Below are 12,603 nucleotides of genomic sequence, written 5' to 3' on the forward strand. Positions count from 1 at the left end.
AGTGAAGGGGATCTTGAACTCTTCTTAGATATGGATGGAGCCAAAGGAGCCGAGAACACGTCGGCTCCAGCCGGAGCCGACCGTGAATGCATGGAGTCAGAGGTATCGGCACCGAGTGGTGCCGAGACAGGAACCTGTGACTCAGAGGGATCGGCTCCAGCTGGAGCCGATCTAGGCACAGACAAAGAGCCAGCAGCCGAAGGCTTAGTACTGGGAGCCGACGGTTTTGCTGGTTCAGAAGGCCTCCCCAACGCAGACTTAGTCGGGGAGCCCTCGGGCTTTAACAAGCCCCTTAATATAAGTTTGTTCCTGTGCTCCTGCAGGACTCTTGGACTGAATGCATGACACACAGAACAAGAGTCCTGCAGGTGCAGGGGTCCCAGGCAGTAAACACAAGAAGTGTGACCATCTGTCAGAGGCATTTTCTGACAGCACGAGTCACACTTCTTAAAGCCTGAGACCTTAGTTTCCTTTGATTCCTTCGACATAACAGTGTCGAGGGATCACAAAAGGAAAGAGAAAACACACACACACGCACACAACACTCAAAAAACAATAAAAATATAAATTGGGATACTGACACACCCAAACACTCCACATGATCCCTAAGAATAATTAGGAAAGGGGCAGGCTTAAGGCCTAACCTAAGAGTGGAGGGGGGGTATAAGGGGAAAAAAAGGGAAGGTATTAACAGGAATAGAATTAAAGGTAGTCGCTAACTACTAAAAAACAACTGGGTAAAAAACTAACCAAAAAGGGTGACTGAAAACTATGTATTCAAAGACTTACCAGGAGCCGGTAAAAATACTCACCTCGCAATCGAAAGCGGCAAACGAGATCTGGGGAGTTATCGCCTAGCATCATGGGATACAGGGTTGCCTCGAGCCGGTAAAATAAGCTTTCGAGCTTTAGTAAGTGGCCGAGTCGGAGCCGAGGATCGGCTCCGAAGCCATCCAGCAAGAATGAAGGCGAGATTGACAACTTAACATCACCATTTTACATGCCCTGTCATCACAGAGGTCAGGAATGGTGCCTCAGACAAATGTTGGATTCGACCACTGAAAATCTGGGTTAGTTCAATAAATATTATGAATAAATATCATATGTCAAATGAGAGGGTGTTTATATAGTACTCCATGGTATCAAATGAAAGCATAAACTGCTGAAAAAACTATGCACTGATAGTACTGGTTTGCCGATATTTACATGTACTATGTTATATATATCATTTTCATAATTATGCACATATCTCAAAAGTGAAATATATATAAAACTGGTTAGCAGCAAAAGTACATATGCACAAACACTGCACTGGCAGTTGGGGTTTATCTACTATGTCTACTATGGCTACATAAATATTAACACTTATTTGCATACTTATAGTAATTAAATGTACATATTATCAAATTATTTGCTCATTACAACATTACCATTATCAACACACAAACTAGAGAAACAATACAACTACAAACTATGGCAAAAAGGCCACAAGCTGCAAACAAGTTCTAAAAAAGGATTTATTCCAAAGGACTAAGAATGTGAGTGCTTTCGTCTTGCTTTAATGAGCAAGACTTCTTCAGACAAACAAAAAACAGAATACAACCATTTAAAATACATTTGGGTTTGTCACATGACTACATAAACTAAAAATCTAAAAGGTGTAGCTCGCCACAGATAAAAATATGCACTATATTAAGCTCACTGTTAAACTAAACTAACCAAATGTAAGCATTGTAAATTAACAATCACTAAACCAAAATACTGAACCATATGATCATGAACAACCTTTTAAAAACTTATTTTTCAAAGGAATATATACATACATATTTTCCAAAAAGGCTATAATAAAATTAGTACAAAAAGTACTCATAATTGAATATTAGATTGTATAAAACCACTAAAGTATTAATAATGTTAACAACACAAGAAACAGAAAAAAATCATACAAAGAATTATACAGAGAAAATCCTGTGTGTGAAAAAATTGGGCACAACAGGTTATCTTTGTAAGTTCCTTAGTTTAAGAACACAAGACAAGGAGCACAAATCATTCAGTCCAGGGGTGTTATAGGTATTCAATTTTATTTGCCATAATAACTCACACAGTTCCAGTTTCAGAGTAAAGGGTCACCCCCTAGGATCCTGCTCTATCTGATCTATTGCCTTAAAGGTGAAACTGTGCTGGGGATGTTCATGGACATGTTTGGCCAATGTGTTTTCTAACCTGGATTTCCTAATACTATAAATATGTTCGTAGACTCTGTCCCTGAATCTACAATCGGTCTTACTGACGTCAAAACAACTAGCCAAATACACCACTCGTTTGGATGCACAATTAAATCTTTTGTTTATAAAATATTTTTTGTTCCTAATAAAGAAAGTGTTGCCAACTTCTATGTGTCTACAGTGGTTACAACTCTCACATTTGTACATACCTGGAACTCTCACTACTTCCGCCTTTCCAACAAGCTTTTAAAGTTAAGTCCTCTTCTATAAACAATCCTAGGTTTGGGCTCAATAATAGCACCCAAAACTTTATCTGAAACTAACAGATTCCAGTTTTTGTATAAAATTTGTTGTATACTTGGGGCATCCAAACTGAATGAAGTAATAAAAGTCACCTTAAATATATTTGACCTATCATGTTGGTTTTGCTCCCTAGTAGGCAATGTAATGCCATTAAGCCCTGGTCATGCTGCCAAAATTGGGTTAAATACACCATTGGTTCCCTTATATTGCACCTCACATAAAACATATCACACAGGGTTTGACATTCAATCACAAAATCATTATCGTCAGAAACCATATGGGCCGCTCTCACCAGCTGGCCCTTGATGACAGATCTCTTCTGTTGGTAGGGGTGACTGCTAGTAATATGAAGAAATGAATTGGAGTAAGTATGCTTTCTATGAATTCTTGCTTTGAAAGCCTTACTTGCCCTGTCCTTATACAGATCTGCATCCAAGTAAGCTATGCTTTCTGTACCTAAGCTGTAAGTGAAGGACAGGAATTGCATCGTGGCGTTCAAATAATCAACAAATTTAGGAATAATGTCCAATTCTCCTTCAAACATAATAAACACGTCATCCAAATATCTAGTGTAGTAAACAATACTATCCCTGTATGTGTTGTTGTTAAAAACAAAATGCTGCTCCCAGTGGGCCATCACAAGGTTGGCATAACTTGCCCCACATGGAGAGCCCACTGCAACACCTGTCTTTTGCAAAAAGTACCTCCCCTCAAACATGAAATAATGAGAAGTTATGTACCTACCATAACGTTCCATGTTAGTTGTCTTCACTCGCCTTCTTTCTTGCTGGATGGGTTCGGAGCCGATCCTCGGCTCCGACTCGGCCACTTACTAAAGCTCGAGAGCTTATTTTACCGGCTCGAGGCAACCCTATATCCCATGATGCTAGGCGATAACTCCCCAGATCTCATTTGGAAGCTGAAAAACCTAGCATAGGCCAATAAAACAAAATCCTCCAACTGGAAGGAGGAGGAAGAGGGATAAAAACCCCCAAAGATCGTTATCTACACTATATATATCCTAGGACACCTAGATGGTGAACAAAGGAATAAAAGGACCCTTCAAGGAAGGGAAGATCTTCTCGGTCTGTCCAGGCTAGGGGGATGGTGGGTGGGATGCAAGAAAGAAGGCGAGAGAAGACAACTAACATGGAATGTTATGGTAGGTACATAACTTCTCAATGTTAAGTTGTCAATCTCGCCTTCATTCTTGCTGGATGGGACTGTGTCCCTCGCACCTTCATCCTGGGTGGCTCATTGGAACAGACTCTTAAGAATGGTGGAACCAAATGTTGCTCTGTCCCTGGAGGTCATGTCCAATTTGTAATGCGAAACAAAGGTATGAGGAGAGGCCCATGTGGCTGCCGCACAGATAGTGTCTATTGGTAGTCTAGCTTGAAAAGCTGTAGATGTAGCTAGTGCTCTAGTTGAATGGGCTTTTGGCTTAGAAGTTAATTCCCTGCCTCTGAGTTGATAAACAGATGTACTCACAGAAGACAGCCACCTAGATAGGGTTACCTTGGAAACAGGAAAGCCTTTCTTATTTTCTGCGTACGATAAAAACAGTTGATCAGACTTCCTTATTTGTTTGGTGCTATCCAAATAGTATCGGAGCTGGCGGTGAACATCTAGATAATGTAGCTTTTGCTCCGCTCTATTACTATAGTTTGGGAAAAAAACTGGGAGATCAATTGATTGATTTAAATTTGTCTGCGAAGCCACCTTGGGTAAGAAGGATGGATTAGTCCTTAGAGAAACTCTGTCTTTATGGAAGATTAAGTAGGGAGGACGAATGCAGAGGGCGTGAAGCTCTGATACACTCCTAGCAGAAGTAATGGCGACTAGGAAAAGTGTCTTCCAGGAAAGAAATTTCAATGAAAAGGAGACAGCAGGTTCAAAGGGGGGGGAGAATTAAGGATGTTAAGACTAAATTAAGATCCCACTGAGGTGGAGGATCTTTGATCGGAGGCCTAAGTAAAAATACACCTTTAAGGAAGGCTTTGCAAAGCTTATTGGACATGATGTTGTGGTCCGATAAGCCTGTATGAAAATTCGATATGGCTGCCAACTGAACCTTTACTGTAGAGGCAGAAGACCCTGAATGAAAAATTTCGGCTAGGAAGTCTAAGACCGAATGAATTGGGGCAGTAAAAGGATCTATATTCCTTGCCTTTGCCCAGAAGGAGAAACGTTTCCATTTACTAGTGTAAATCCTTCTGGAGGAAGATTTAAGGGAAGCTACTATGATATCCCGGACGAGATTAGAAATCATAGGAAGCCTGGCTAAGGACGGAAGTGGAGCAACCAAGCAGTGAGGTTGAGAGAATGTAGGGATTGGTGCAGCTGCCCCGACTGATGGGTCAACAGATCTGGAGCTGGGTCCAGATGCCAAGGCTGTACCAAAAGATAATGATGTAGGAACGGAAACCATATCTGTCGAGGCCAATAAGGGGCAATGAGATTCAACTTGGCTCTCAAGGCAGTTGCTTTCTGAATTACTTGTGGAATTAGAGGAAAAGGTGGAAAGGCATAGAGAAGTCCCCGAGGCCAATCTTGGACTAGAGCATCTCTGAGGGGATGGTCTGGAAGGGGGGAAGAGGGTGAAGAAGTCGGGGCATTTGCTGTTTTGGGATGTAGCAAAAAGATCGCAGCAAGGAAGACCCCACTTCTGAAAAATCTCTTCCGCTACCGATTGTTTGAGAGACCACTCGTGTGGCATGAGTATGGCTCTGCTCAACCTGTCCGCTATGAAGTTGGACTTCCCGGGGATATGCGTTGCTATCAGAAATCGCTGAGAGGAGATCGCCCATTGCCAAAGTCTGAGTGCCTCTCGACACAGGGGATAGGACTTGGTTCCGCCTTGCTTGTTGATATACCACACTACGGACATATTGTCTGTTTGAATTGCAATAGTTCCTAGGGGAAGAGAGTCGTGGAGGGCTTGCAACGTTAAAAGCACTGCTCTCATCTCTAGGGCATTTATGTGCAGGTGGCGCTCGAAAGGTTGCCAAGTGCCATGGACCATCCTGCCCTGAAAAAGCCCCCCACCCGATCAGGGAAGCGTCCGATGTCACCGTGGCGACCGGGGGAGGAGGAACAAAGGGTCTGCCCTGATGGACTTGACGGGACAATATCCACCAGGACAGATGACTTTTGCAAGTTTGAGTTATCATGATCTTGTGGTGCATGGGGAGTTGCTGAAAAGACCATTGGGCGAACAGCATCCACTGTAGAAGACGCATGTGAAAACGTGCAAAGGGAAGAAGTGTTATGGCGGCCGCCATAAGACCCAATACTTTCTGGACATACCTGGCCTGAATTTTGTCGCTCTGAAGAAGAACCTGGACATGGTTTTGAATATCTAAGACTCTTTGGTCTGTTAACTTTGCTGAAAGTTGTATGGTGGTCAAGTTGGCACCTATAAAGGTAATAGACTGACAAGGCGACAAGGCAGACTTTTCGAAATTTATAGAGATTCCTAGCCCTCTGCAAATGTGAATGGTGTAAGCTCTGGCTTGGAGAAGTTGATGCCTGGTGGTGGCAGTGAGGAGCCAGTCGTCTAGATATGGAAAAACCTGGAATCCTTGCCGTCTCAGGTGAGCCGTAACCGCTGCCATACATTTGGTGAACACTCTGGGGGCTGTAGTGAGACCAAAGGGCAGGGCTCTGAATTGGTAGTGACTGGCCCCCAGCCGAAAGCGGAGAAACCTTCTGGAGGGCCTGTGAACTTTGATGTGATAGTACGCATCCTGAACGTCCACTGAGCACATCCAATTGTCCTTGCCCAGAAAGGGCAGAATGGACTGTAGCGTGACCATCCGGAATCTTGTCCTCTTTACAAACTTGTTTAGTTTGCTGAGACCCAATATTGGTCTCCAGTCCCCTGTCTTTTTCGGTACCAAAAAGAACCTCGAGTAGATTCCGGATCCTAGTTGGTCTGCTGGGACTGGCTGGATGGCTCTTTTTGCTAGCAGTTTTGATATTTCTGATACTGCTAGTTCCCTTAGACCGGGTGGAATGTCTGGAAGGGTTCCCTTTTGCTGAATTGGGGTTTGGATAAAGGGAATTTTGTAACCCTCGGATATGATCGACTGTACCCATTTGTCTTGAGTAAGGGAAAGCCAGGCTATTGGGTACAGCGACAATCTTCCCCCGACTGCCTCCGAAGGTGGACAATCGGGCAACATCTCAGGGATGCTGGAAGGGTTTGTCAGAGAGAGGCTCCCTGCTACCCTGGTTTTGCGGACCCCCTCTGCCCCTAGGGCGGCATCTGTTGTTGTTACCCCCCCTCTGCCTCTGGGGGTAAACTGACCTCCTGCGTCAGACGTGACTCCTTGAGATTTGCAGAACCACATTTTCCCACCCTTCTGACCCTTAGGGTATGGTCTTGAAGGGGTGGAGAAACGGACTCCTATGGCAGAAAGAGTCTTGCCATCTTGCTCTCATCTGGTCAAGGTGTCTTTCACTTGAGGTCCGAACAAAGCCGAACCATCAAAAGGGGAATTTGTGAAGGACGCCTTGAAAGGGTCCGCGAAATTACACAGCCGCATCCAAGCGTGTCGCCTTAAGGCCACTCCAGTGCCTGCGGCCCTACTCGCTCCATCGGCTGCATATGAAATCAGACGCATGGAGGAGTTAACAATCGAGTTCAGGGTTCCAAGCTGTGAGTTTATTTTATCCTGGGACCCAGCAGCTGATGGATCCTGTAAGACTTCTCCCAACTCTTTGAGAATATCTCTCTGAAGGCAGGTGAAGTGACACAGATAATTCAGCGACTGCATAGCAAAGGTCGCTGAAGAAAACATCCGCTTACCGTACCTATCCATGGTCCTAGAATCCTTATTAGGAGAATGGATAGGTACTGAAGAATCAGCTAGTTCCTTCTTGGTGGCTGCAGCCACCACCATGGCATCCGCAGGTACACCTTTTGTTAGGAATTGCTTGTCAACTGGTGCTGTAATGAATTTAGATGGCCTCCGAGGGGTGGGTTCCACCGAATCCGGGGCCGACCACGCCTTCCGAGCCACTGCTTCCATAAGGGGGTCGAAAGGCGGAGACACCCAGGAGGTGAGGGTCGAGAACTGAACGCCTCCAGGTATACCGGCTGGTCCTCGGAAGGATTAAGGGAAGACCAGTTCCCCCTCTGCTTCAGGATTTCTAGGATGTCTGAGAAAGAGACATCCTCAGAGGGGGACTTTGGGGATCCCTCCGACTCATCCAAGTCGGTGTCAGATGTAATAGACTCAGGGGAGTCCACATGCTTCCTCATACATGTCCTCTTACAAAGGAGGCTCCGCTGACAGGTCAAGAGAAGCCTCGGAAGAGGAAGAAATTCCCAGTGGGGAAACCTGAGGCGTTGGATCTCTGGGTCCGGGAACAAGAGAGTGAGAAGAGACATCAGCAGGCACTGTAGTGGGAGGAGCTGATGGAGCTGACCGTTGACTAAGCCCTGGGGCTAGTATGCTCCTCATCACCTTGAAGGCTCCCCTATCAGAAAGGCCAGAGGGCCCCCGCTCCAAAGAGGTAGGAACCCCAGGCCGCACCGACAGGGAAGGCTCCGAGGCCGATGTCGGTGCCGAGCTCACCAACGCCGACGCTCCAAGAGGAGAACGGGGTCGGACAATGGTCCGATGCCACTCACCCCCTCGGAGCCGACGAGAGAGATCAGGCGCCCGGATCCCTCCAATGAAGGTATCAAAGAGGAGATCGGAGCGGAAGACGAAGGAGCCGATGGGGGAGGTATCGGCTCCGACGCCACAACGGTCATGGCTCCGAGGAGCTCCGGCTCCGAACTCTGAGGGAGAGTCGAAGGAGGAAAAATAGGTGGAGTCGTAATAGCCACCATCTGATGAGACAGGCTAGAGATCATCTGGGCCAATGCCTGAGACTTTAACAGCCTACTTACCACTCTCTCAAGGTCGTGATCTGAAAGTCTGGACGACCGAGAAGATCGGCTCCGATGGCTCCGCTCCGAGAGCAGGGGAGACGTCGGAGCCGAATGGATGGACTCCAATGAAGGGGATCTTGACCTCTTCTTAGATGGAGCCAACGGAGCCGAAGACACACTAGCTCCAGCCGGAGCCGACAGCGAAAGTATGGGCTCAGAGGTATCGGCACCGAGTGGTGCCGAGACCGGAACTTGTGACTCAAAGGGATCGGCTCCAGCCGGAGCCGATCTAGGCATAGACAAGGAGCCAGCAGCCGAAGGCTTAGTACTTGGAGCCGATGGTTTTGCAGGTTTCGAGGGCCTCCCCGACGCAGACTTAGTCGGGGAGCCCTCGGGCTTTAACGTATAAGTTTATTCCTGCGCTCCTGCAGGACTCTTGGACTGAATGCATGACATACTGAACAAGAGTCCTGCAGGTGCAGGGGTCCCAGGCAGTAAACACAAGAAGTGTGACCGTCTGTCAGAGACATTTTCTGACAGCACGAGTCACACTTCTTAAAGCCTGAGACCATAGCTTCTTTAGGTTCCTTCGACATAACAGTGTCAAGGGTTCACAAAAGTAACAGAAATAAGCAAACACACACACACACTCTCTAAAATTATAAATTAACAATAAAATGTTAATAGGGATACTGACACACCCAAACACTCACAGGATCCCTAAGAAAAATTAGGAAAGGGGCAGGCTTAAGGCCTAACCTAAGAGTGGAAGGGGTGGGATAAAAGGGATAAAAAGGGAAGGTATATAAAAAAGTAATAAAGTTAAGGGTAGTTACTCACTATTGAAAGAAATAACTATAAATTAACTCAAAAAGGGTGACTGAACTCTCTATATATAAGACTTACCAGGAGCCGGTAAAAAAACGCACCTCGCAAGCGAAAGCGGCAAACGAGATCTGGGGAGTTATCGCCTAGCATCATGGGATATAGGGTTGCCTCGAGCCGGTAAAATAAGCTCTCGAGCTTTAGTAAGTGGCCGAGTCGGAGCCAAGGATCGGCTCCGAACCCATCCAGCAAGAATGAAGGCGAGATTGACAACTTAACATCTGTTAGTTAAAATCAGATCCAGAAATTCCTGTACCAGCTCAATTTCCACCGCGGTACTACCCTTATTCAGCATGAAACCGGACACCCATTCTATACCTATGTCCACAGGTATAACCGTATAAAGGTCTTTAACATCAATAGTCAATAATACAATATGATCCTTGTACTCAAGACTATTGATGTTTTTTAAAAAGGACCAACAGTCCTTACATATGTGGTCCACTTGTTCTACTAATCTCTTTAACACTGTGTCTATGTATTTCGCTATAGGATAAGTAATCTAATTTCTCCCATTCACAATGGGTCGAAGGGGAGGGTCCTCCAAATTTTTGTGGACCTTCAGGATTCCAAAAATAATAGGCGTGAGTGGGGCTAAACAAGACAAATAGTTATACAAATCAAGAGAAATTCTGGATTCTATAAACAAATCATTCAGGAATACCCTCACTTTCTGCTGAGCCTTATTTACTTCATTTAATGATGCTGACACATAACTATCTGTGTTGAGTAATTTAAACCTACGATCCCTATAGTCAAACTCATCAAAAAATACAAGGCCACCTCCTTTATCAGGTTTAACTACTCGTACATTCTGAAGGTGCAGAGAATTCAATCTATTCTAGTCCTGCTCATTAAAATTCAAAGTTTTACTGGAAAAATACAGATCTATTACTATCTAGTACATCACGTAAATCTAATTCGCATACACGTTCAAATATTGACAAAGCAGGAGGTAAAGGTGGATTAAAAGAGCTCAACACTCCACATTCCCTATGCACTACTGGTTGATTCTTGAACATGCTTTCCAAATTTAATTTCCGTATGAAAAGTTTAAGTCCACAATTGTCCTTGATAAATTTGCCCTTTGGTCAGGGACAAGTGTTAAGCCCTTAGCAAGTAAATCTGCCAAAGGTGCATCAACAACAATGCTGGAATAATTGAAAATCTTAAAATCATGATCGCTGTTAAAAATAATTATGTTATTACTAGTACAAGAAAAATCAGCTAGATTGTGGATAGCTGTTTCAGCAGTTACCTCTGAGTTGAATAATTGCCTTTCGGGCCATTGGCATTCGATGATCTCGAGTTGCTCGTCGAGCTGCTCTGGAAACAGCCTCCCTTGTGAAAATGTTGAGAGCTATTGTTATGTTTGGGTTCCAGGTTAGGGGGCGGTTGTCCTGATTATAATTCCCTTCATTCGCGTTAATGTTAGCACTCCTGGTTATATTTTTGTTCTTGTTATTGTTCCTCAAACGGCCGTTCCAGCTAGTGCCTTCAGAGTACTGCTCGCCCACGTCTCCTACTGTTTCTGCATAGTTATGCCGCGGACATTGAACGTGTAATCTATCGGAAGCTTGATTGTACTCGTTACCATGAGAACAGGTGGAAGGACTAAGCTGTTCCTGTGTGGGTGGAGGCTTTGGGTAGGCAGTACCCTATCATAATCAGTACTGTCCCATTCAAGTTTTTTATTTTTCGTTAATTTAAATTTTGCTATTTGACCAGTGATACTAGTGACTATGTGTTCATATTCAAAATTGTATCTAATAAAGTCAGCATAATTTTTAATATTCTGGTCCAAAAATCACTTATCACTTCATTTAAGGTTTCTATGATGGTGGAATAATGTTTAGTAAACATCTCTATAAGCTCAAGACCTTGCTTATCGAACAAGGAAATAAGCTCATGATGGAATGTGGAATTACACACTAGTCCTGTTGGAAAATACCAGGATCTTAAACCTTTTGGTACCTAGCGCCGCTGTAGACATTCTCTGAAATAAGCTATCTCCAGCTTAAGTTTAACTTTAAATGATTTTGTATCCAACATTTTCAAATTATCCACAATGTTCAAGTTGTTATCACTAAATTGAGAACTGTTCGGGTGAGGGCTGCATTCAACCAGGACAACAGGCTGATCTAACCAGAACTTTAAATTTAAACAAGAAGTAATTTCTAGTGCAACTTCAGATGTAACATTAGGTTGTGAAACCTTCGTTTGACTCTGGGCTCCCAACTTAGCTGCTAAAACATGTGAAGAAAGTGTCATACCATTACCGGCAGTGGATGTAGTCACATAGCTCCCATTTGGGTCAGGCTCCCCAACCAAAGTAGTGTCATTTCCACCAATACGGACGACATCCTGATGGCAATGCAGGTCTAAAGAACACAGTCTATTAGGTAGGTTATTTACGATCATCGTAAGCTCATCAACTTTCCTAGTTAAAGTGGAAACAACATTCAACAATTGTTGCATGTTGAAGCTTTTAAGGGGTCTATATTAGAACATCAAAGTTTCACAACTTCGAATGTTGTAATACTGACCCCTATTCAACAAATGCTGACAACATCGAACATGCAGAACAGCAAATTTTTTCTAAGGAAAAAAATCTGCTGTTCCAAAACACATACACACAACACAAGCACACCAAACACACAGCAATCCACACACATACACCTAAACTCTTACATCTAACCCTACACTAAACTGTACATACACCACTAACTATCCACTTACCTTAACCCAAACCCTAACCCTAAGGTCCGTCACTATCGCACACTCACCTCACCCGCACCCTAACCCTAACTCACCTACCCAGCCCTAACCCTCACGTCCACACAATCGCACACTTACCTGACCCGCGCCCTAACCCTAACTCACCTAACCCGCCATAACCCTCACGTCCACACAATCGCACACATACTTAACCCTCGCCCTAATCCTAACTCATCTAACCTGCGCCCAATCGCACACTTACCTGTACCGGACCTGTAACTTTCCACCAGAGCACTGAAAATAGCGAAGCAACAGAAACAGACAACCAAATTCTTTCCCTAGGAAAAAATTTGGTTTTCTGTAGCTTTGCTATTTTTAGTGTTCGCTGAATAGGGGTTGATATTAGAACATTCGAAGCTGTGAAACTTCAATGTTCTAATATACACCCGCTTTTAAGTCCGGGGTCATTTAAATGCTCATTCTCCTGCGAGAATAAGGGTTCCTGAGAAGAACTTGCTCCTGCTGCAATGTGGTCTGTCCAACAAAACCACACACAAACTAGTGAAAAATACAACTACAAACTAT

The sequence above is a fragment of the Protopterus annectens genome, chromosome 2.part2 (genome assembly GCF_019279795.1).
Source record: "Protopterus annectens isolate FY-2018-M chromosome 2.part2, PAN1.0, whole genome shotgun sequence".
Taxonomy (NCBI): domain Eukaryota; kingdom Metazoa; phylum Chordata; order Ceratodontiformes; family Protopteridae; genus Protopterus; species Protopterus annectens.